Source organism: Equus asinus, chromosome 17, assembly GCF_041296235.1.
Source record: "Equus asinus isolate D_3611 breed Donkey chromosome 17, EquAss-T2T_v2, whole genome shotgun sequence".
In the NCBI taxonomy this organism is placed as follows: Eukaryota; Metazoa; Chordata; class Mammalia; order Perissodactyla; family Equidae; genus Equus; species Equus asinus.
In genome coordinates this window covers 31,623,149-31,643,947 of record NC_091806.1, presented here as the reverse complement: position 1 = coordinate 31,643,947, position 20,799 = coordinate 31,623,149, and the positions used below count along the sequence as shown (strand labels likewise).

The window sequence follows — 20,799 nt, the reverse complement described above, 5'->3', positions numbered from 1 at the left end:
GCTTGCCAAGTGATGCCATGTCCACACCCGGATCTGAACTGGTGAATCCTCGGCTGCCGAAGCGGAACTTGCGAACTTAACTGCAGCACCACTGGGCCGGCCCCAATATACTGCAATTTTCTCTATTCTACTATTGATGGACACTTCATTCCAGTTTCAGGCTCTTCTGTACGATGTTGCTGTGACCATACCTGTGTCCCTGTTTCTCTAGGCTATACACATAAGAGTGTCACTGCCGAGTTGAAAGATGTGAGCACCTTCAATTTTTCTGTCATTTCCAAAGTGGTTTTACCAATTTAAACTCCCACGGCACTTTATAAAACTGTTATGTAAGACCTTGTGATGGTTAGTTTTATGTATCAACTTGACTGGGCCATACTGCCGGGGTATTTGGTCAAACATTATTCTGGATGTTTCTGTGAGGGTGTTTTTTCAAAGGAAATTAGCATTTATACATATATATATATATATATATATATATAGAGACAGACAAACGCAAAGGTCAGTCTTTGTTTTATTAAGGCCTTTAACTGATTAGACAAGGCCCATCCATATTATAGAGGGCAATCTGCTTTATTCAAAGTCCGCTGATTATATATGGTTATATGTATGCACACACACACACACACACACACACATCTTGTTGGTTCTCTTTCTCTGGATAACCCTGACTGATACAGACCTAAAGTTAAGGCTCAATATTATGTGCTGCCTTGACATCTGGTGAAACTGAGTGGGCCTTCAATGTCCTATCTGCAAGACCCTCTCCCCACTCTCCTGCCTTGGATAAGGTCTCCTAGCCAAACAATCCTGTTTATCAAAGAGATCAGACCCAGTTCCTGATTATCTCTGAGTAGCAGGCTTCAGTTCCCTATTAGCCTGCAGAATTATTCAAACAAGTTAATCACGTTCTCCCATGGGAACCAGCGGGTACCCCATCCTCTTGATTCTGCAAAGCCTGCTTCCCACAGCCCCTAGTTATTCGCTGTGTTCCACGTGCAGCCTCTACGTGACCCTGCATGGCATGTGATGTCGTCCTCCCTCAGGATGTGAGTATATGTGACCAATAAGTTGCTTTGATCTCATCTGTCCAGTGGCAGGTGTCCTGTGTTTGGCCATCCCCCTAACTATAGGGTGGGAATCCCTCCCTCACCAAAAGAATGAATAAGAGGATTAAAACGAAAATTTACTCTTCCATCAAATTCCCAGCAATGCCTGGTATTGCCATAATTTAAACTTTTAGCCAATCTATTAATGTCTCACTATGGTCTTAATTTTTATTTTCTTGATTACTAATGAGATTTCATGCTCATTGTCCATTTGGATTTTTTCTTTGGTGAAATGCCTTGTGGCAGAAACTGATTAGCTGCATTCATGAAAGTTGTTCCCTTTGTTTCTGCATCCCGTGCAAGTGTGTGACCCATGTGGCTGAGATATAGCTAATGGAATGCTGGGCAAACCAACACGAGCAATTTCCAGACCTGGTCTTGAAAAGTCTCCCACCCATGAAATTCTCTTTTCTCCCCCATCTGCTGGCTGGATGTTGACATCCGGGGTGACTTTGGAGGCCACATGTTGAAGGTAGCTGAGTGTCTATCAGCCTGGATGCCTGAGTGACTTTGTGGAGCAGGGACTCCTCTGATCAGGAAGATCCAGCCTGGACTTTACCTGAGCAACTAATAAACTTCTATAACTTCTGTTGGATACGGCATTGAGATTTTGGGGTTCATTGTCTACCTTAACTGATATTTGCTCATTTTTCTATTGGGCCTTTTCTTTTTTTTTAAGATTTTATTTTTCCTTTTTCTCCCCAAAGACCCCCTGTACATAGTTGTATATTTTTAGTTGTGGGTCCTTCTAGTTGTGGCATATGGGATGCCGCCTCAGCATGGCCTGATGAGTGGTGTCATGTCCACGCCCAGGATCCGAACCAGTGAAATCCTGGGCCACCAAAGCAGAGCTAGCGAACTCAACCACTCGGCCACGGGGCCAGCCCCTGGGCCTTTTCTTTTGATTTAGGAGTTCTTTTTGGATGCAAGTCTTTTGTCAGTTATATATGTTGCAAATATATTTGTGGTTTGCCTTTTCATTCTATTAATATTGTCTGTTGAAAAACAAAAATTCTTCATTGCAATAGGGTCAAATTTATTACACTTTTCCTTTATGAGGAGGATGATTTTGTGTTTGTTCCTAAAACTTTTCCATTTGTGCTTAAGAATGTATTCTCTTGCTTTGTCAGCTAAACTTTTTTTAAGGAGGGAGGGGCCTTTCATGTTTAGGTTGACAGTCCACCTGGAACTGATATTTTCTTCTTTTTGGTATAGTGTGAAGTAGAGGTACGACTTTTTTTTCTCCTGTGTGGATATCAAGTTGTGACAGCTTACAAGTTTGATATCTAGCAGAACAAATATTCTTTTTTTTTTTAATTTTTATTTTTTTCGGATGTACATCATATTTCAAATTCTGGATACATTACATCATGTTCACCACCCGAACACTAATTATAGTGCATCCCCTCACATGTGACCCTAATCACCCCTTTTGCCCTCCCCCCCTTCCCCAATGGTAACCACCAGTCCAATCTCCAATGCTATGTGTGGTTTTTTTTTTTTTGTCGTTTTTATCTTCTACTTATGAGTGAGATCATATGGTATTTGACTTTCTCCCTCTGACTTATTTCACTCAGCATAATACCCTCAAGTTCCATCCATGTTGTCACAAATGGCCGGATTTCGTCATTTCTTATGGCTGAGTAGTAGTCCATTGTGTATAAATACCACATCTTCTTTATCCATTCGTCCCTTGATGGGCACCTAGGTTGCTTCCAAGTCTTGGCTATTGTGTATAATGCCACAATGAACATAGGGGTGCAAGTATCTTTATGCCTTTGTATTTTCAAGTTCTTTGGATAAATACCCAGCAGTGGAATAGTTGGATCATATGGTAGATCTATCCTTAATTTTCTGAGGATACTCCAAACTGCTTTCCCTTGTGGCTGCACCAGTCTGCACTCCCACCAGCAGTGAACAAGGGTTCCCTTCTCTCCACACCCTCTCCAACATTTGTTGTTTCCTGTCTTGTTAATTATAGCCATTCTGACCAGGGTGAGGTGATACCTCATTGTAGTTTTGATTTGCATTTCCCTGATAGCTAATGATGTTGGGCATCTTTTCATATGCCTGTTGGCCATCTGTATATCTTCTTTGGAGATATCTCTGTTCAGATCTTTTGCCCATTTTCTAATTAGATTGTTGTTTTTTTTGTTGTTGAGCTGTATGAGTTCTTTGTATATTTTGGATATTAACCTCTTATCTGATATGTGGTTTGCAAATATCTTCTCCCAATTGTTAGGTTGTCTTTTCGTTTTGTTGACGGTTTCCTTTGCTGTGCAGAAACTTTTTAGTTTGATGTAGTCCCATTTGTTCATTTTTTCTTTGGTTTCCCTTGCCTGGTCAGACATGGGACTTGAAAATATGCTGCTCAGACCAATGTCTTAGAGCGTACTGCCTATGTTTTCTTCTAGAAGTCTCATGGTTTCGGGTCTTACATTCAAGTCTTTAATCCATTTTGAGTTGATTTTTGTGCTTGGTGTAAGGGAATGGTCTACTTTCGTTCTTTTGCATGTGGCTGTCCTGTTTTCCCAACACCTTTTATTGAAGAGACTCTCCTTTCTCCATCGCATGCTCTTGGCTCCCTTGTCAAATATTAGCTGTCCATAAGCGTGTGGGTTTACTTCTGGGCTCTCAATTTTAGAACAAATATGCTTATTCAAGAGTGCCTTTGTTCTTGATCTCTGCATTTCTATATATATATTAGAGTCAGTTTGTCATGTTCCACAAAATAAAACAAACAAAAAACCCTCTTGGGATTTTGACTGGTATTACTTTACATCTACAGATCATTTGGGGAAAGAACTGACAACTTCACAATAGGAAGTCTCCTAATAAATGAATAGATTATAGCTTTCCAGTTATTTGCGTCGTCTTTGGCATCTCTCAATATAATTATACAGTTTTCTCTGCAGATGTATGCCTCCTGTTTTTCTTCATTTTATTCGTAGGTACTTGATATAGTTTATGTTATTAAACACAGTTTATATTTTAGTTTGCTCTATATCATTAAAAATAATTTTTTTTAAAGATTTTATTTTTTCTTTTTCTCCCCAATGCCCCCCAGTGCATAGTTGTATATTTTTAGTTGTGGGTCCTTCTAGTTGTGGCATGTGGGATGCCGCCTCAGCATGGCTTGATGAGTGGTGCCGTGTCCACGCCCAGGATTCGAACTGGCGAAACCTTGGGCTGCCGAAGCAGAGCAGGCAAACTTAACCACTTGGCCACGGGGCCAGCCCCTAAAAATCATTTTTGTGCCTAGTTCCCCCTTTCTTCTGTTTATGTAGCAAGGCTTGGTGTTATCACTGGCTAGCAGTCTTAGATTTTGTATTTATTCTTCAGCTCCAGGTTCCTGAAATTTGGTTCCATTTGGGTCTTCAACCATGGATCCTAAATGAACCCTCTACCTCCACCTCCGGTTCTATGTGTGAGGCTAGAAGGTGGTAGAAAACCGATTAACCTCTTACCCAGAGGGTCTAGGGAACATTAATCTTTCCCTGTGTCCAGCCCATCAGCAGGCATTTCAGTAACATCTCCAGAGTGTATCGGGAATGCGCTGGCTTCTCTCCTTCTCTGGGGCGTAACCCCAGGCCAGCCACAGTCATCTTCACCTGGACCACTGAAGAGCTTCCTAACTGGTTCCCATGCTTCCACTCGGCCCCTTCTGTGCATTTTCCATTGCACAGCCAGAACTGTAAAAATACAAATTGGTTTTCCATGGGAGACCATTCTGATGGGAAGCCAGTTAAAAGACTTTCTTTCCACTCATGATAAAATCTAACCCCTCTAGCTTGGCCAATGCGACTGGTGCCCTCCCAGCCCAAGCTCCTCTTGTGTTACTCAACCCCCGTAGTTCCATCTAGCCCCCAGCCTTCTGACAGTTTCTAGAATATCCACCCTCTTTCTTGCCTTTGCCCTGGCTGTTCCCAGTGCCACAACTGCCCTTTCACCAACTTTCTGCACGGCTCGTTCATACTTCAGATTTGAGCCTTTAAACAACCCACCCGGAGAGGGCTTTCACCCGCCATCTCTATTATTCTCTACCACAGTGTCCCTTCGGTTTTCCTCATCACATTCGTCACAAGCGGAATAATCATTTTGTTTGCTCATTGTTCACTTGACTATTATTTGTCTTCCCCACTAGACTGTGAACCACATGAGGGCAGGGACCCGGTCTGTCTTGTTCACCATTGTATCCCTGGCATTTTGTACTGTGATCACCATCTAGAAGATATTCCATAAATGCTTGTTGAATAAGTGGCTGCATCCTGCCTAAGCTAAAAGACAGATGTTCTCTCATAGGGGCTGGATGTACTGCTGAGAATCTCAAGTGATTGTCCCAATAATTAGTGACAACCATATGTATTCTGAGTGAGGAGATGGGTGAATTACCTTGGAATGAACCCAGTACAAAAGTCATGCATGGGGCCGACCCGGTGGCGCAGCAGTGAAGTTCGTACATTCTGCTTCTTGGCAGCCGGGTTTCGCCAGTTCGGATCCTGGGTGCAGACATGGCACCGCTTGGCAAAAGCCACGCTGTGGTAGACGTCCCACGTATAAAGTAGAGCAAGACGGGCATGGATGTTAGCTCAGGGCCAGTCTTCCTTAGCAAAAAGAGGAGGATTGGCAGATGTTAGCTCAGGGCTAATCTTCCTCAAAAAATAAATAAATAAATAAAAATAAATTATTTAAAAAACCCAGAAAGGCCTTCACCCAGAGGCAATGTGGGATTCCCATCTGTTGGTCTCTAACAATTCTATCTTTCTGCTCCCTCCCCCTCCTTCATTTCTGTGAAAGAAAGAAGACTACCCACCAACAGAATGTGTGGGGGTTAAAAGCAGCACATCGATTGCACACTGGTGTCACTTGCTAACTTCTGCTGTGGCTGGGGGCTAATGTGGGACGTCCTTGTGGTTCAGAGTCAGAATTCTCGCCTGCCTTGTGAGAGGCTCAGATTCCATTTCTGGTTCAGGCAACTTCCTTTCAGCCCACCACCTGGCACACAGCAGAATCTCAATAGATATTTGTTGAATGATTGAATGGCCAAGGTCCTTTGATATTGGCCATCAAGGACACACATGAAATGGTCCCACTGTGCATTCTAGCAATTATTTTCTCCTACACACCCATCCCTACAGTCACTTCTGGCAGCTGCTACCAGGAAGCTGGTGGTGCCTGTTACCTCCTCGGAAGAACTGATAAGGCTAAAAGAGGAGAGACACAAAGATATCACATGGAGTTGGGGGTGGGGCGGGGGGGAGCAAGCCCTCCCCCAAATGCCAGAGAAACAGCTGCGCCAGGAGCGTATTAACAATTCAAGGCCAAAGCCTGTTCTTTATCCCACCCACCCCCACCCCGATATACTTCAGTCATGCTTTCCCTGTGCCTGCTAGCCCTGAGTTGACTCTCATTTTCCTACCCAAAACACCACTTTATGAAATAGATAGAAATTCAAACGTTAACACTAGTTGCCTGTGTTTACACGTGTGCTACAAGAAAATGATCTTTCGGTAAACATTGAAAAATATTGCAAATAGGGCTGGATTGATGCTCTCTATCCAACCCAACTGAACTCCACCCTTGCTTAACTTCATCCCCCGGTTTCCTTGCTCAGCTTAGCATTTGTCTGGGATTCAAACCCGGCTGAGTCTTTTCATTTAGTCACAAGCTCCCTGGGCCCTTTCCGGGCCATGCTTCAGGCCGCTGTGTTGCTCAGACTAGCGGCAAAAGCTCCTGGCTCACAGAACTCTTCCCCGGTCTGCATTTTCAGAGACTACATCTTCGTCTCCCACTGCCATTCTCATTCACCATCCAGACAACTGACCCAGAAAGTTGACCCATTGGTGGATACCAGCTCTCCTGCCAGGCCTCTGGACCTTCTCCCTGGCCTCTAATCCATTAGCCTAAAGTGGAAAAGCAAGAGAGGACAAAACCCTGGGGGAATGGGGTAGCCAGGACCCCTTCTTTCCACCTGGGGATGTGTCCTCTGATCAGGATATGGTTACCTGTGTGACAGGAGTCAGTCCTCAGGCCTTCAAAGAGGCTCCCTAGTCAGAATGCTAATTGACTCTTCTTCAAAGCTCCCTCATTTCTTAATTGTTTTTTTTTTTTTTTAACAAGGTGCTACCCCTGGGTTTAAAGGACGTTTGTCCTTTCTGAACAATTTTTAAAGCTGTTTTCTGCTGGAAACAAAACCCAGTTCTGAAGTAGTTTCCTCCTAGGGTCCTCTGGGAAGCTGAGGCCCCAGGGCCTGGGGCTTGGCAAGAGCAGGCTGGGGGGTGAGTCCTGCATCCCTGTGGACAAGGCCCAGGTCTGAGGCCGGTGGGGAAGGGCTCATCCCATTTCCAGGAGGGAGCTGGAGGAGCCAGGGGCCTCATCGCAAACTGTCCTGAAGGGTCGGGAAGGCTTAGGATCCCGGCCTTGGCTCCACGGGGCTGTGTTCCTAGGCCTCGGTCCCCTCACCTGTACAATGGAGGGCTTTCATTTGTGCCATATTCCCACACACCTTTGTACTATTATGTGATGAGGATTATTTTGGGCTGGTTACTTTTAAAAACTGCAGATGAGAAGGAGGCTCTGAGGAGTGGAATTTGCTTGCCCTTTGATGAGAGAGATTTGCATTTGTGAAGGAAACCTCCATCTGTGGGGGTGTCTCCCTCTCTGCACCAGGAGGAAGGGGGGATGGGCTTATCTCTGGAAACTCTTAATGGGGAAGGCAAGGACTTAAGTCTTGTTTATTGTGCTTGTCTGGTAACCTCATGTAGCTGATCCCCCCCCCCCCCTCCACCACCACCAACATCCTCCTTTGTCTTTAGCTGAAGATAATATTTAAGGTGGTGGCTTCTGCCATTTACTTAATCCGGTCTGATTCTTATCTAAAAGTTATAAGACCACCCAACAACCAGACCCCACCGGCACTGATACCATTTTAACAACTTTTTTAACATATTCTTTCCTTTGTCTTGTAAAGAGATAACTCACATACCTATGCCTTAAACTTAGCCCTACCCTCAACCCATGTTTGCAGGAGCGGCTCTTTACTGCCCATGGGTCCTTTCCCCATGTTATTCCACACTATTCTCTAAATAAAAGAGCACTACTGCCAGACCTTGAGAGTCCAAGCAATCTTTCTTTCGACTCCTGGGCTCACCAACCCCGCATCACTATGTACTTTCATATTTGCTATGAACTGAATTGTGTCCACCTAAAATTCCTATGTTGAAGACTCAACCCCTGACGTGACTGTATCTTGAGCTCGTCTTCAGGAGGTAATGAAGGTTAAACGAGGTCATAAGAGTGGGGCCCTGATCCAATAGGACTGTGGCTTCACAAGAAGAGGAGGAGAGAGACACATACACGTCCACTTCTTCCGTGTGAAGACACGAAGAGAAGACGCCATCAGCAAGCCCGGAAGAGAGACCTCTCCAGAACCCTACTAGGCCAGCACCCTGATCTCTGACTTTCAGCCTCCAGAACTGTGAGAAAGTACATTTCTATTGTGTAAGCACCCAGTCTATGCTATTCTGTTATGGCAGCCCAAGCTGACCGATACAATATTGCTTAACGGACTCATGTTGTTTACTTGAATACACTGGTATAGAAAAGGAGCTTGACATCTCCTCTGTAAATGGAAAATCGGTAGCACTCACTGCAAAATAGAATGAATCAGGGCCAACTAGGCCCAGGGCCTTAAGCCCAGGATACTTTTAGGGACCTCCAAAAATGCTTTAATTTTAATTTCCTTCAAAATCAGAAGGAAAAATAAATACAATAATGAATCCAACCTGAATTATATTCTTATTTATACCAATGCTGTTGTAAAATGTAGTTTATTATTATTATTTTTTAACGGAGGAAGGGGCTCACTAAGGCAAAAGAGTTTAGGACCCGTGAAAGTTAGAATGCAGCCCTGTGATGAATGAACGTAACTATAAAAGAAACACAATGAAAATGGTACAATGTTACTAAATTCTGGCTGATTCTGCCTGCTGAAATCTGTACCTCTTTCCTTCTTTTTTTTGAGGAAGATTCGCCCTGAACTAACATCTGCCTCCAATCCTCCTCTTTTTGCTGAGGAAAACTGGCCCTGAGCTAACATCTTCCTCTACTTTATATGTGGGATGCCTGCCACAGCATGGCTTGACAAGTGATGCATAGGTCCGCACCCGGGATGCAGGCTGGCGAACCCTGGGCTGCCAACGCAGAACGTGGGAACTTAACTGCTGCACCACCAGGCCAGCCCCATCTACCTCCTTCCTTCTGTGCCTCCTCATTCAAAAGGAGATTACCACTGTTGAAGCAAATAATCCACAACCAATTTACAAATCAAAATTGGAGTGAGTTTATTATGAGCCAGATCTGAGGACTAGCCTGGGGCCTTCCTTCCCCAAGGAAGGAAGGGCACCAAATAAGTGGGGTGCACAGATAGGTTATATACAGTCTTGGAACAATGAACATACATCACATATGTTAGAAATGTCCCTTTTACAATTTTCAGGAGATGCTTAGCTGGCACAGCAGATCGGTGGTTCGCAGGTCAGAGGTCACAACATAAGTGGTCACAAAGTGAGCACAGCAGGTCAGTAATTAATCCTTAGTTTAGGGAGAGATGCTTATCCTAAAGGAAACACGGATATAGGGGGAAGTTACATCCCTACCTTTGGGGGCATCATTCTTGTCTTTGGGACGTAGTAAATATTCAAAGCAGATGTTCAATGCATGCTCAACAGGCCATATCAGGCTCTTTAGGAAAAACAAGGTCAGGCCGAATTAGTTTTAACCCAAATGCCTTCCTCATATACTCTAATATATCCTATTTCTTGTCATTTATTTACCACCATGCGTTAGGTGTTAAAGGTGGACTAGCACCGATCTGATACTTTGTCCTTGAGAAATCAAGAAGGATAAAAAGAAACTGAAAAAGGAAAAGTTTTCTCAATCTTTGATTTATTGCTATTTGTTACCACCTAAAATGCTTGATACCCATTCAGTGGGTTCATCCTGTACTCCAGAGACACTGGATTTGATGATGATGATGTCTGATGTGGATCAAGTCTGCCCCAGGGAGAGAAGCCCAAGGCATCCTGGCTTACATGCTGATCTATATGAGCTGATTCATAAAGTTATATGACCACATGATAACCAGACCCCACCTGCACTGTACCACTTTAATGACTTTTTACATCATCTTTCCTTTGTCCAGTAAAAATGTCACGTACCCATGCCTTATAAATTTTAGTCCTAACCTTCAACATATTGCAGCCCTTCACTGCCCATGAGTCCTGTCCCCATGCTATTCTCTGAATAAAAGAGCACTACTACCAGAACTTGAGAGTCCAAGAAATCTTTCTTGTGACTCCTTGGCTCGCCGAGCCTGCAGCAGCTGATACTTTGTCCTTGAGAAATCAAGAAGGATCAGAAGAAATGGAAAAAGGAAAAGTTTCCTCCATCTGTGATTTATTGCTATTTAGTGATGTGGGCTCGGTGAGTCAAGGAGTCGAAAGAAAGATTTCTTGGACTCTCAAGTTCTGGCAGTAGTGCTCCCTTATTCAGAGAATAGCATGGGGACAGGACCCACGGGCAGTAAAGAGCTGCAAGGTGTTGAGGGTTAGGGCTAAATTTATAAGGCATGGGTACGTGACTTATTTTTACTAGACAAAGGAAAGATGATGTAAAAAGTCATTAAATGGTATCGGTGCAGATGGGGTCTGGTTATTGTGTGGTCGTATAACTTTAGATATGTATTGGATCATATAGATTGGCATGTAGGCCAGGACACCTTGGGCTCTCTCCCTGGGGCAGCCTTGATCCACATCAGTTAGTACCACCTAAAATGCTTGACACCCATTCACTGGGTTCATCTTGTACTTGGGAGACGTTGGATTTGATGATGATGATGGCTCTTGTGTTATTGGGATCCAGGTTCCTTACTGATGAGGATTTTTAGGCTGGTTAATTTTAAAACTACAGATGAGAAGCAGGCTCCGAGGAGTGGAATTTGCTTGTCCCTTTGCTGGGAAGCATTTACATTTCTAAGGGAAACCTCTATCTGTGAAGATGCCTCCCTTTCTGTGCCAGGAAGAAGGGGGATGGCCTTATCTCTAGAAACTCTTAATCAATGCCAGAGGCAAGAACTTAAGTTGTTTGCTGTCTGGCAACCTCATGTAATTGACCCCCTCCCCTCCTCAAATCCTCCTTTTTCTTTAGCTGAGGATAATATTCAAGCGGTGACTCCTGCCATTAACTCAATCCAGTTTGATTCTTATCTAAAAGTTGTGGGACTGCCAAATGGCCGGACCCTATGGGCACTGATACCATTTTAACTATTTTACATATTCTTTGTCTTTTAAAGAGATAACTCACATACCTATGCCTTAAATTTAGCCTTACTCTCCACCCAACTTTACAGCAGAAGCGGCAGCAGCAACATGCCAGCAGCAGCTCTGCCTGCCCATGGGTCCTGTCCCCATGCTATTGCATACTATTCTCTAAATAAAAGAGCACTACTGCCAGATCTTAAGAGTGTAAGAAATCTTTCTTTTGACTCCTCGGCTCACTGACCCCACATCATTACGAGGGCTTCCTGTATGTCAGGCCCTGAGCTAAAAATTTTCATATTCAAATCTCACTTAATCTTCACTAGGACATTGGGAATAAGGTCTTATTATTTCCGTGTTATAGATAAACTAAAGCTCAGAGAGGTTAAGTAATTTGCTCAAACTCATTTAGAAAATGTCACAATTTTAACTCCACGTCGGGGGGCTGGCCTGGTGGTGCAGTGGTTAAGTTCACACGGTCCAATTCAGTGGTCTGGGGTTCGTTGATTCGGATCCTGGGTGTGGACATGGCACCACTTGGCATGCCATGCTCTGGTAGGCGTCCCACATATAAAGTAGAGGAAGATGGACATGGATGTTAGCTCAGGGCCAGCCTTTCTCAGCAAAAAGAGGAGGATTGGCAGCAGATGTTAGCTTAGGGGTAATCTTCCTCAAAAATAAACAAATACATAAATAAATAAATCCAGGTCTGATGGACCCTGAATCCCATATTCTTTCCTTTTTCTTTTTTTTTGAGGAGGATTAGCCCTGAGCTAACTACTGCCAGTCCTCCTCTTTTTGCTGAGGAAGCCTGGCCCTGAGCTAACATCCGTGCCCATCTTCCTCTATTTTTTATGTGGGGCGCCTACCACAGCATGGCGTGCCAAGGGTGCCATGTCAGCACCCGGGATCCAACCCTCGAACTCCAGGCCACAGAGAAGTGGAACGTGCGAACTTAACCGCTGCGCCACTGGGCCGGCCCCACCTGAATCCCATGTTCTTAATCATTAGGTATTATTTCCTATTTTTGCTTCCCTCTTTTCAATTAATTTTCTTTAAAAAACACATCGTATTTGTTTATAGTTTTGAATGGATAGTTATTCACATCGTAGGAAATTTTAAAAATACAAACAGTGGAAAGTAAGCATGCTCCCCACCCCATCCCAAGGCATCCACTTTCTGTTGCCAAACTAATAAACCATCATCAACCAGCATCCTTCTCAGTTAGTCTATAACTGTTTAAAGATAATTCCAGAAGAAGGGAAAATCATGACTCTCATACAGATGTAAAATGGACACATGAAAGATTTCATTCCATTCACTAATCAATGATAAAACCAGGCAGATGTTAGAATCAAAGAGAATCTGAAAACAGACACATTTACAGATCAAGAGTATTGAAATGAATATGTAAATAGAGGCAAAACTGGTTTTTCCACGGGGTGGAGGAAAGGAAGTCAATGAAACCCCTCTACTGAACAGAAAGAATTTGCATGTCTATAAGAATAATTTGCACGTTCTCAGTTACTACAATTTACAAAGTTGTAAAATACTCAAAGACGAGGAAAGGCAGACAGTCTGAAAAGGGTATTCTGTATGGAGACAAAATTTTTTTCCTCCCAAACTGATAACTACTCTATCGGGTTCTTAAATATCCTTCCAGGTGAATCTTTTAACCTGTAGACATAAACGTGTACACTGTAGTCATTAACCGCACCGGTAAGGTGTCAGACTCTCCGTAGGGCCTGAAAAGTATTTTTTTCCCAACTCTTTTTCAGATGGTCCCTGAGACCCCCCATCAATGACAGAGATGTCAAAAAGGAAGGTCCTGCCTCCTCCAGGGGTGGAAGATGATAGTTCTCCCCTGTGAAGGCCCTGGGACTGTCCTGAGCAGGGACCACACACTGTCACACCTCCCAGACCTACACGTTTACATCTGCAAAGGCCGAAGCCATGGGGCATGAAAAATGCTGACCCTGGGAAGGAAAGGAAAGGAGAGTCTGAGAGAGAGAAAGTTAGCAAGAACAAAGAGACTCCAGAGCAGGCCTTCTGGACAGGGCCAAGCAGCTAAAAAAAGCAGGTGAAACTGGTCAGGCCAGGAGAAACAGGGAGTGGTGAGGACTTCAATACGCAGGAGAGCGCATTCCTGATCTAAAGGGGCAGCCCCTGCTCGGCTCCACCGAGCCATGGCCATGAAGGAACGGCCACCTAGGATCACCAAGAGCTTTGTTTTCCAAGAGAAGCCAGGAATAAAAATTTTAATGTAAAACCTTTCTGTTTTAAAGAGAGAATTTTTAAAATTTAAATGTTATTCGTTTTTGAAGAGGTAGTTCATTCACACTTTCAAAGACTTAAAAGGAAATGGGGTTTACAGTGAAAAATTTTCCTCCCCTCTCATACCCAGTCACCTAGTTACCCTCCCCAGAGACCATCACCATCTCTTATATCCTTCCAGCGACATCACAGGCAGACAGAGGCAAATACTATTTTTCCCTTACTTGCACAGATTACAGCATACTTTTCACACTGTCCTGAATTTTGCTTTTCTCTCTTAAAGTTAATCTTTAAGAGCCTTCTCTATCAATACATAAACAGCCTCCTCATTCTTGAGTACAGCAGCAAAATATTCCTTTGTATGATGTAACATAATTTATTTAACCAAATCCCTCTTGATAAACATAGAGATGGTTTCCAAAGTTTTGCTGTAATAAATAAGCCTGTATTTATATTATTTCACACATTGATAAATATATCTACAAGCTAAAATCCTAGAAGCAGAACCCACGGAACAAAGAAATGCATATTTATGATTTTGATAGTTACTGACAATTTGCTCAAGATAAAGATTGTACAAATTTACATTTCAACCAGCAATATCTGAGAATGCCTATTTTTTCAGACTCTCTTAAAGATGTGTATTCTCCAGCTTTTTAATTTTTTGTCAATTTGATAGATGAGAAATGGTACGTTGGTACTGTTTTCATATGTATTTCTCCTATTATGAGTGTAGTTGCTGGTCTTTTCACATGTTGAGAACAATTTCTACTGCTTTTCACTGAATATCTTTTCACATCTTTTATTCGTTTTCTACTAGAGTTGTTGATATTTTTATTCATTTGTAGGTGCTCTTTATATATTAGGGAAATTAACCCTTTGCTTGGAATAAGTTACAAATAAGTTTCCTACTTTGGTGCTAATATATCTTTCAATTTCAAAAACACGTAAAGCCATATAAAGCACACCTGCAAGATTGATCTTGTTTCTGAGCCAACAGTTTGCCACTTCTATGTGATAATCCTAAGAAAATGGATGGGAAAACCAAGGTAGAGAGGCTGTTGATTGACCAAGAGTCATGCAGCTATGACCATGGAACTCACCATATCCTGGTTGTGCACCAGGGGACTTTTCCTAAATACCAGCTGTCCCTGAGGGCAAAACAACAGTGAAGTGTGACCCCTTTGCTCCCACCAAAAGGCCCAATTCAGAAAAATTCATAGATGAGGCGGGGGCTGAGGCAACCGGATGAAGGTTGCGAAGCACTCACCAGACCAGATAGAGATATCTGAGTTCTGATCCGTGACCTGGGCAAGCCATTTCCTCTGTCTTGGCCCCTGTTTTCTCCTCCACATGGCGGGATGTGACAGAGATTGGGGTGGTTAGACAGCACTAGACAATCCCAAAGCTCCCTTCCAGCTCTGGGATTAAGAGGACCTGGGGCTAATTTGAATGTCCTGGGACAGCCACATTCTAGAGGCTGTGCCCTGTTAAGAATAACAATTTAGATGTGCACATCCCTCTGCAGAGTCAAAGTCCTCTGGATATAACCTCATGAAGCACACAGGACAGAAATTCTCATCATCATCTTTTTTTTTTTGAGGAAGATTAGCCCTGAGCTAACATCTGCCACCCATCCTCCTCTTTTTGCTGAGGAAGACTGGCCCTGAGCTAACATCTGTGCCCATTTTCCTCTGCTTTATATGTGGGATGCCTACCACAGCGTGGCTTGCCAAGTGGTGCCATGTCCGTACCTGGGACCCGAACCGGCAAACCCCGGGCCATCATAGTGGAACGTGCGAACTTAACCGATCGCCACGGGGCCGGCCCTTTTTTTTTTTAAAGATTGGCACCTGAAGTAACAACTGCTGTCAATCTTTTTTCTTTTTTCCTGTTTTTTCTCCCCAAACCCTCCCAGTACATAGTTGTGTATTTTTAGTTGTGGGTCCTTCTGGTTGTGGCATGTGGGACACCGCATCAGCCTGGCCTGATGAGCGGTGCCATGTCCATGCCCAGTATCTGAACCAGTGAAACCCTGGGCCACTGAAGTGGAGTGCGCGAACTTAACCACTCGGCCATGGGGCCAGCCCCTCATCATCATCTTTAACATGTAGAATTGAGGCCCAGGTAGACATGGTGGTTAAGAAGCAGGAAGTCAGCAGTCTGGGTTCAAGCTCCAGCTTAGAGACTGGACAGATGTGCAACCTTGGGCCAGTGACCTAGCCTCAGTTTCCTTACCTATAAAATGGAGACAATAAAAGAACTTATTTTATCAAGTTAGAGTGAAAATTAAGCAAGAACCATGAAACAGATCAATTATGATACTGCATGTCAAACACTTAGCACAAGGGCAAAACAGTCACGTCCCTCCCCTAGATTCCTAGGTTGAAGCCCTAACTCCCTAGTGTGGATGGTTTGGAGATGGAATCTCTAAGGAAGTAACTAAGATTAACTGAGATCAGGGGCTGGCCAGTGGCACAGCAGTTAAGGTCGCACGTTCCACTTTGGCGGCCTGGGGTTCGCTGGTTTGGATCCTGGGTGTGGACATGGCACTGCTTGGCAAGCCATGCTGTGGCAGGTGTCCCACATATAAAGTAGAGGAAGATGGGCACGGATGTTAGCTCAGGGCCAGTCTTCCTCAGCAAAAAGAGGAGGATGGGTGGCAGATGTTAGCTCAGGGTGGATCTTCCTTAAAAAAAAAAAACATTAACTGAGATCAGAAGGGCGGGGCCCTGATGCAATAGGATTAGTGTCCTTATAAGAAGAGACATCAGAGAGCTAATGCTGACTCTTTCTCTTGCACACACACCAAGGAAAAGCTATACGAGGACACAGCAAGAAGGTGGCCATCTGCACACCAGGAAGAGAGCACTCACCAGACACCAAATAGGCTGGAATCTTGATCTTGGGCTTCTAGTCTGCAGAACTATGAGGAAATAAATTTCTGTTGTTTAAACCACTCAGCCTGTGGGGTTTTTTATGGCAGCCCCAACGGGCTAACACAGCCTGTCACAGTTCACTGCATGTTAGTAATTATTGTTGTCCTTGTCATCACTGTTATCTGTCGTCCAAAGTCCCCCAAGGGGCAAGTAAGCCAGTGGCTGAGCCAGGCTGAGGACACAGGTTCCTCCACTCACCAGGCCACCTCCTTGCTCTTTCGGCAGGAATCCGTCCCGCTCCTCTCCTGGTGACCTCTGCTCCGTGCCCTCCACCTCACCCACAAGGGGAGGGCTCACCTCCATTGGGGTGCAATCGGTGAGGAGAGGTTTGTATGTGGCGCGCGTGCGTGTGTGTGGGAGACTTACCCAGGAAAAGGAGATGTGTAAGGTGGACAGGAAGAGGGAGTCCCCTCCTCAGTCCGAAGAAGCAGGAAATTCTCTTCTGCCTTTGGTGCCTGAGAACTTCTCTGGGCTGCAGGGCAACAGGGAGGGCTAGAGTAATTCTGAGAGCAACCCTCCCTGCCCCAGACAGGGATAAGCCCAGGGAGAGGGCTTGGAGGAAAACAACAGCTCCTTCCTAACACAACCCTCCCCTCAAAGATGCTCCAAAGGTTCTTTTTTTTTTTTTTTTTTAAAGATTTTGTTTTTCCTTTTTCTCCCCAAAGCCCCCCGGTACATAGTTGTGCATTTTTAGTTGTGGGTCCTTCTAGTTGTGGCATGTGGGATGCCGCCTGAGCATGGCTTGACAAGCAGTGCCATGTCCGCGCCCAGGATTTGAACCGGCAAAACCCTGAGCCACTGAAGCAGAGCACGCAAACTCAACCATTAGGCCATGGGGCCGGCCCCTCCTCCAAAGGTTCTTGAGCATTCTGAACACCTTGAGCCTCTTGCCCAGAACTCTCCACCATAAACGGGTCAAGTGCTTTATTACCTACAATGTGCCCCTCATGTACGCAATCTCATTTTATTCTCTCAATAAACAGACTGGAGGGCCCAGCCCCGTGGCATAGTGGTTGGGTTCATGCACTCCGCTTCAGTGGCCTGGGGTTCACCAGTTTGGATCTTTGGTGCAGACCTACACACCGCTGGTCAAGCCATGCTGTGGTGGCATCCCACATACAAAGTGGAGGAAGATTGGCACAGATGTTAGCTCAGGGCCAATCTTCCTCACCAAAATAAATAAATAAATAAAATAGACTGTAAGTCAAGCCTAGAGGTCTTTTTTTTTTTTTTGTATCTCTTCTTTTAACTTTAAAAAAATGTTTTTTTGGGCCAGCCCCGTGGCCGAGTGGTTAAGTTCATGTGCTCTGCTTTGGTGGCCCAGAGTTTCACCTGGTTTGGATCCTGGGTGTGGACATGGCACTGCTCATCAAGCCATGCTGAGGGGGCGTCTCACATAGCACAACCAGAAGGACCTACAACTAGAACATGCAACTATGTACTGGGGAAGCTTTGGGGAGAAGAAGGGAAGAAAAAACCAAAAAGGGTTGGCAACAGATATTAGCTCAGGTTCCAATTAAAGAAAATTTTTTTTATTGAGATATAATTGACATATACCATTATATTAGTTTCAGGTGTACAACACAATGATTCAATATTTGTGTATATTGCAAAATGCTCACCACCATAAGTCTAGATAATAACTATCACTATACATAGTTACAATTTTTTTTCCTGTAATGAGAACTTTTAAGATCTACTCTCAGGGGTCAGTCCTGTGGCTGAGTGGTTAAGTTTGCATGCTCTGCTTTGGCAGCCTGGGGTTTCATTGGTCTGAATCCTGGGTGCAGACATGGCACTGCTCATCAGGTCACGTTGAGGCGGCATCCCACATGCCACAACTAGAAGGACCCACAACTAAAATATACAACTATGTACTGGGGGACTTTGGGAGAAAAAGCAGAAAAAAAAAAGATTGGCAACAGTTGTTAGCTCAGGTACCAATCTAAAAAAAAAGATCTACTCTCTTAGCAACTCTCAAATATCTAATACAGTATTATTAACTATAGTCACCACGTGGTACATTACATCCCCAGGACTTATTTATTTTATAACTGAAAGTTTGTACCTTTTGACCCCTTCACCCATTTCGCCTACTCCTCATCCCCCACTTCTGGGCACCCACCAATGTGTTCTCTATATCCATGAGTTTGTTTTTTTTGTTTTCTGGGTGTTTCTTTTTTTTTAGATTCCACATATAAGTGACTTAGAGGCCTTTCTCCTCCAACCTGTTTTTATCCATACAGATGAATGTCTCTTCTGCTCAATGGTAAAGACACAGAGTTGTCCTCACTCCTCCCCGTGTCCCGCGGAGCGCTCAACACAGGGCCTTGCATAACCAAGCGCTCAGTAAATTTTTGGAATAGATGAATAAACGCCAAGACTAGATCAGAGAGAAGTAAAAAGGGTTCTGTCAGGGAAGATAGTTTTGCCACTGCTCTAAGGGGAACAAGCTCAGGCATCTCCTCCTCCAACCCAGCAAATTCGCTCCTGGGCAGGCACTCGACATCATTTTAATATTTATTATTATTATTATTATAACTATCACATATTGTCCAAATATCAACTCATCACTGCTCACATTCACTATCATTAATCCCATTTTGCAGATGAGGAAATGGAGGCACAGATAGGTTAAGTAATTTGCCCAAGGTTATTCAGCCAATAAGAGTGGAGCTAGGACTCAATCCTGATTATTTATATCTTGGACTTACAGTTTTCAAAGTTCCTCCACTTCTGTGAGCTTAGCCTCAGTGGTCCTGGGAAGCAGGTGGAAGTTTCCATGGTCTCCTCAAGGCCGTGCTGCCTTGGGGGGCAGTTGTGGAACCAGAATCCAGGTTTCCCTGGGGCTCCTTCTGACACCCAAAGGTCTGCATTGTGTAAGGACATGGAGTCACGTGCCCCTCCCTGCTGTGTAGGGGTTTAGGATCCAACAAAGGATGGCGAGGCTGGCCTAAATCTATGACTCTGAATTCACTTCGAGGATGCAGGGTTTCTGTAAGAGAAAGGAAGGAGAAGCACAGAGCAGTGGACAGACATTGTTCCACGTTCTGGAACCACTTTCGGTTTCTGTATACACTGCCACCTCATCTTTACTCATGTTGCTCCTTCTTGGAACACCCTCCCCCCACGTTCTTACTCTAGCTAACTTACCTTGCTTGGCAACTCACTTGGATTTTTATCTCTTCCAGGAAAATTCTGCCCCTCTGATGTGGGACCAAGTGACCCTTCTTAGGCTCCCACAGCACCAGATGATTCCCCATATCCTTACCACTTTGCATTAAAAATGCAGGGGCTGCATTCTTTCCCCTTGTCCCACCAGTCCAAGAGCTCATCAAGGGCCGGCACACCACTCATGAAGGGCTAGGACACCACTTTTTTTTTTTTTGAGGAAGATTAGCCCTGAGCTAACTCTACCAATCCTCTTCTTTTTTCTAAGGAAGACTGGCCCTGAGTTCACATCCGTGCCCATCTTCCTCTACTTTGTATATGGGATGCCTACCACAGCATAACTTGCCAAGCAGTGCCCTGTCTGCACCCGGGAACCGAACCCACGAACCCTGGGCCGCCAGAGCGGAACATGTGCAAGCCAGAGCAGAACGTATGCACTTAACTACTGTGCCACGGGGCTGGCCCCAAGCCACCACTTTCTCATGGTAGTGTTCCCTAAATTCAGTGCCTGGCAGTCAGTAGTAGATGCTAGCTAACTGAGATGAATCAGATGCCTCGGTTCCCTCATCTCTACCTATGTGAAGGGACTGTGGACGGTGTCCTGTTCATTTCTGGCCTGTAAAAGATGCCCAGGTAAAGTTGATGAGATTGGATTAGAATGAATCATTCTGCAAATACATCCCACATCTGAGCAAAGAAGTAATTTGGTTCCAAGACACTCAGACAAAAACTACATGGAGGAGTGAGTTCAGAACTCAAAATACGCTGATTTCTTTCCTTATTTGGGCTGAGGGGTGTGGGGTGAAGAAGATGGCTTCGGTCCTGCCGAGGAGCCGCATTAGTACTCGGAGATTCTTCCTCAGATGCTGCTCCGTGTTCAGGAGCTGCTATTCCGCGGTGGCCTCAGCTTTGGGCTGGGGGAAGGGGTCTCTGCCCTTGCACGGAGGGGTGGAGATTCCTGGTTATGGGGGGGGGGGGCACACAGTAGGC

The 20,799-nt window shown here is 44.5% G+C and overlaps 1 long non-coding RNA gene across 2 annotated transcripts; it reads right to left on the bottom strand.

Annotated features, from left to right (window-relative positions):
- Positions 1 to 2,570: 2,570 nt before the first annotated feature.
- Positions 2,571 to 19,727, bottom strand: LOC139040782 (uncharacterized). Of its 2 annotated transcripts, none has more exons than XR_011495091.1 (3): positions 19,353 to 19,727; positions 5,502 to 5,709; positions 2,571 to 4,801 (listed from the first exon to the last, which is right to left on the bottom strand). It is a non-coding gene; the product is annotated as an uncharacterized lncRNA (long non-coding RNA). The 2 variants fall into 2 exon arrangements; XR_011495090.1 differs by having other exon boundaries at positions 5,502 to 5,713; positions 19,353 to 19,726.
- Positions 19,728 to 20,799: the final 1,072 nt, after the last annotated feature.